This window comes from Aotus nancymaae, unplaced genomic scaffold (genome assembly GCF_030222135.1).
Source record: "Aotus nancymaae isolate 86718 unplaced genomic scaffold, 86718_ANA_hifiasm-v0.15.2.pri h1tg000040l, whole genome shotgun sequence".
Classification (NCBI taxonomy): domain Eukaryota; kingdom Metazoa; phylum Chordata; class Mammalia; order Primates; family Aotidae; genus Aotus; species Aotus nancymaae.
The window spans coordinates 81,072,501-81,077,663 of NW_026988454.1; the positions used below are offsets into that span (position 1 = coordinate 81,072,501).

The following is a 5,163-nucleotide window of genomic DNA, read 5'->3' on the forward strand; positions in this document are numbered from 1 at the left end:
TATAGGAGCATATTCTATTGCAGAAGACCTTCCTATGAAGATCATGGAATCAAATACGGGACATTGAACTAATACTTGGACTTTGATATGAATTTCTTTAACAATTTTCTCTGCAGTGCAAGTTATTAAACTAAAGCTACTCTATTTTCCAAATGTGTTCCAACAGAAATCCTTCATAACTCCTAGCATGGTATCTTAATAAAGAATAAAGTTCTTTTAAAAATCTGCTCTAAGTAGATTTTTCCCCTTTTTTAAATTAAGGATCCCAACAGTGGTATTTTGAAATATTCTCTTGAATTTGTGCATTTAAATTTTATTGCAGTGGTATAGATGAATGCCACTGATGGTATCCTTAAATTTTATTTCTGCTCACCAAGGTTAATCATGATTGTCTATATCTTTTTTATAGTAATCACTTTTGAATTGTGTTCAGATATGCAGTTTCAGGTGTAATCATCAGAGCTGGTTAGTCAGGCATTCCAGATAGTGGTTCTTTTCAGAACCTTTTTAAAAGGGTTGGTTAACTACCTCAGTAGCAGAGGATTGAACTATACCCTGTCTGTACTGTATATAGAAAATCTTTGTAGATAAAAGCAAGGCTTGTTAAATATGATATGAGGGTAAGATTTTAATATACCAAATGTAACATTCTTAGTTGCCTTTAGTTTCAGAGGCTTGTAAGACTTCCTCATGACCATCATAACAGGCCTTGCTTTTGTCGTATTTTGTGGCTGAAAAAGCAGCCTTGCTTCTTCAGATATTGTAGTTATTTGGATGTATAATAGTTTAGCAAGATGTTACTTTTGTAAGACATCAGATGTTCAAAAAAGTGCATCCGAACTTGTACTAAATACTGCAGTGTCCCTTTATAAAAAGTCAGACTAAAACTGACAATTGTACAGCGAAGCCTGACATTTGGATATTTTGAAGTTTTTTCATAAATCATAGAAATTAGTATATGGCTGTAGTTTAGCTTTTTAGGTAAAAGGTATGTTTCATTAGTGCATTTCTTACTGCTGATCACTGTAAACATGTGAATCAGCTTTCCATTTCTTATGCAGGTCATGATAACTTGTAGAGTAGAGTACAATCATTTGTGCTATGTTTTTAATTTTCTAAAGCACCTTGATGACAGTGAGTGTTCAGTGGTGAAGCATCCTCTATTGAATCACCCTCAAAAATTTTTTTGCCAAGTCCTAAGTTGATAGCTTAAAGTAAAAAGTGAAAATTATAGTTTCATTAGGACTTGGTGTAAAGAAATCCCTTCTCCCCTTCCCCAAAGGGATACTGCAGTTATATCACATACCCAATAGGCACCACGATGAAGATCAGAGCTTATACTTAATTAAGGTTTTATACACACCAGTTCCCCAGTAAATGCAAATTTAACAAGAAAATTAGACATGTCATATGTTCAAAATGCTCATGGCAAACAATCATTTTGCATTCCTGCAAATAAAATTGTTTTATACTGTAAGCTGGAGGCGAGTGTAACTTATTTTTGTAATAAAGTTTTTATTTTTTTTATGTGTCATTAATATAAATGTGTGTTAGTGTAGAAATCTTCTGGTTTAAAAACTTAGAATTGCACACATTTCAGTATGTTTATTTGTACTTACATAATTTTAGAATAGTGGTTGCCAATAGCCTGTATGTTTCACATTAATTGGTTTTTTTGTTATCTAAATAAATCATTTTAGTATGTTGTATGTCAGTTACTGGGATAGCTGGGACGTAGAGTGTAATTTAAAATTTGTCAATAAGTATTCATTGGAATATATGTAAATGTGCCTTGCCGGTTATTGAAACTTACCTACAAAATGAGTATGGGGTGACAAAAATTAGTTCCTGGTGCTTAATGAAACTTTCTGCCACTGATTTTATATATTACCCCGTGCTTTTTTAAAGTACATCTCTCTCAAAACTTAGAAGTTTGAGGGCTACACAAAACATTTACATGTCATTCTAACATAATGAATATAATAGGTTGTGGAAAGTGGGTAAACTAAATGTAGCCTTCAGTAAAATTGAATCTCAGTCTAATCCTTGGTGCTGGCATTTCCTAGTTCCGAGGAGTTAAATGATCCCATCTAAGAGGTCATTGCCATGCCTATTGGCACTTTACTGTCATAGCATTTTTAAGGGACACTGTCAAGGTGTTTAAGTTAATTCTCAGAATTATTTTTTGGGATTTTAGGGCAGGTTTGTTTGACTTAAAGTAAGAACTGCATTGTCGAAGTTGAAAGATGAACACTTTTGTGAGTTCACAAATGTGTTCTTAAGAAAACATTAAAATACGGAGCTCTGGGTTTTCAAGACTATTTGGCATTCTTAGTTTGGGGACTTGGGAGGGAAACTGATAAAAAATTGTGAAGAATTGATGGTTATACTTAAGGGTAATGTAAACAGTGGTGATGAAATATATACACATCAAGTGAAATTACTTGACAGTGTTCATTTGAATGACTGAATTCAAGCCATTATAATTACTTTTAAAATTAAATATCATTTGCACTGTTCTGAAAATGGGTGCAGTTTTTGAGCAATATAATCAGAGCTAAATATGCATGTAGTGATTAGTGATGTGAACAATTAACGTTCTGAGAAGAAATACTAACTGGTATTTTCAAACTTAAATTTCTGTAGTAAAATCAGTATCAAAGTCTTATCAGATCAAGGAAAACAGGCAATGCATATAAACATACTTTTGAATGTTGTGTGGCCTATAAAGCAATAATGCAATTTATATGGAATGTCATGGGATATGAGAAATGGAAATGCAAAAATAACTAATCCTTTAGTAAAAATGTCAACATGTTAAAGGGGGAATGTTAACTAATGTAGGTTATTGCTATTTGTGATTTGTTTATGGGTTCTTGGCTTTGACAGCTTCAAAGAATGGACAGATGATAAGTTAAAGAAATTTTGTATATATTGTCAAGGAAAGGGTCTTAAATCCAAGAGTCCAGTCCCTTCCTTGGGGTTAAAAAAAAAAAAATGTATCTTTAAAGCATTCTGATTGTTAAAAAGAAAACTTAAGTTATCTAACCAAAACGGACGCAAGATTTTGTTTCTGCAGACTACTTGGCAATCAAAAGTGATCATAAATTTAGTTTATCAGTTTTCAGAAAGTTGCTTTGTGAGAAAATTGTGTTAGATACATTCTCCCAAGCATGCTTTTTGTGGAAGGTTTTCAGCCATTGCAACTGAATCAGATGTTAAAAATGAAGGGAAAATTGAGTGCTGTGCACGCCCACAAAACTATTGTACACTCATGATTGCAGTTTTGGCATGAGAAACTTTTCTACCAGTTATTGCAAATCTGACTTAAAATGTAAAGTTTCCTTATAAAATGGGAACAACATAGAAATGGATTGATGGGGTGATCTGAGTTATTGGATATAAAATATTTCCAATAGAATGAACATCAAGCATGAGAGATGAAATTGACATATTCAGAACAGCTTTTTTGACTGCTAAGCCAAAAATTGTAAGAAACAGCAAAAGATCCCTTATTATTACAGAATATTATTATATATAGTCTCTATTTTAAGGGGAGAAATTTAGAAGGGCTTCATGAATTTAGGAGAGGGTGCTAACCCTGCTCAGGTTCCTAAAACTTACAGGAATACCCACCATGATCATTTTTCTCTAATTATGTATACCACAGAATTTTCATCTGATCATAGATATTCACTGGTGGGTGTAAAATTAATGACTAAAGAACTTATGTGACAAATACATAAACAGACTTGTGGGGATATTGTTTTAAGATGTATTAATTACTCAGTGATTATACCACTCAATAGGGCATGCCACTCCTTTTCTTAAGAGGCTAATTATGAAGCAGTGCTCACAGGCATTTTTTAACTAGCAAATTAGTAGATGGACTTTTGGGGTCTGTCACTTTTTAAAAGTACTTAAGACTTAAATTCTATTAGCACCACAGTCTGCCTTCAGTAATACACCTAAAATATTTTTCAGGACCAGAAGCATTCAGTTTGAAAATCTTTTTGCAGATGCAAACCAGTATTATTACTAACGCTCTGGGTCAAAGGTTAGGTTTTTAATATTAACAGTAGTCTGGTAAATATTTAGAAGTCTGGCATTGAGAAACAAAAGCTTGTACCTGACTAGTATTTTTATTTAAAAAAAATTAGTTCTGTTAGCTTATTTAAATTGTCTTTTACATTTATTTATCTGTAGAATTTATATTTATTTCATTCCTTTCATCTCACTGAAAACTGTCTGCAGGCCCTTTGATTTGGATTAGATGTGTGAAGTACTGTCTTTTGCCAAAAACCTCAAATACCTGTTCTTTTCAACGTAGTGGGTTTGTGCTTGTTTGGAGATCAGTTCAAAAACTATCTGTACTATCTGTACTGCCTCTGATGTTAAGATTTTATGTATAGCATAAGGAAGCTAGCTCTGACTATATTTTCCTAAGAATAAAGACCTATTTTTGTAGCATGTCTTAGGATCTCCAGGAGTCCAAGAATTATTGTGAGTGTCCTCCATTTCATCACTTTTCACTTAACAGCTTTTAAGGTAGACACTTGGAATCTTTAGAGGTCTGTCGCCCTTTGATTACCCATACATTTGAAATAACTAGCCATTGATGAAAAATTCCCCAAGATATCTTCAGTTGCAATCACATTACTGGAAGATGAATAGAATAAATGTATTAGGCTGGTCTTAATTTTTGATAGAAATATTCTGTGGTCACATACTTGTCATTGGATTTGATAAAGGTAGTCATTTGGAAAGAATTGGGGACTTGTCAATATATTTGTGAGTTTTGGCTTATACCCCTAGGATTTCGGGGAGGGTGGGGGAGGAGCAGTTTTGGGCACTTGAATCAGAACAAGACTCCTTTTAGGTCACTTAGTGCAGGGTTTAGTTTCTGTTTGGATTAACAATATTTATATTGATTATTGAGAACAGACTTTCCACATTTCAGAACAGTCCAGGAAGTCTGTATAAGACTGAGTGTGGGAGAAGTCCTAATAAACCATTTTGGAAACTAGCATCTCCCAAATGTTATAGCTTTCTAAAATGGGTTTTTAACACAATGGGATCAGAGTAAGATTATTTTAGAATAATATACTGTAAGCTTAATTGCCTAATTTTCTACTTTGTCTATAAAGTGACTTACAACAAGTT

The 5,163-nt window shown here is 33.1% G+C and overlaps 1 protein-coding gene across 3 annotated transcripts in view; it reads left to right on the forward strand.

The window, feature by feature from the left end:
• SYNCRIP (synaptotagmin binding cytoplasmic RNA interacting protein) overlaps nucleotides 1–4,472 on the forward strand; it is a 34,330-nt gene extending 29,858 nt beyond the window's left edge. For all 3 annotated transcript variants that reach the window (XM_021665559.2, XM_012468803.3, XM_021665556.2), the window contains exon 12: nucleotides 1–4,472. This exon is cut by the window's left edge. The gene's annotated coding sequence lies outside the window, so the exon portion shown is untranslated.
• The last annotated feature ends 691 nt before the right edge of the window (nucleotides 4,473–5,163 follow it).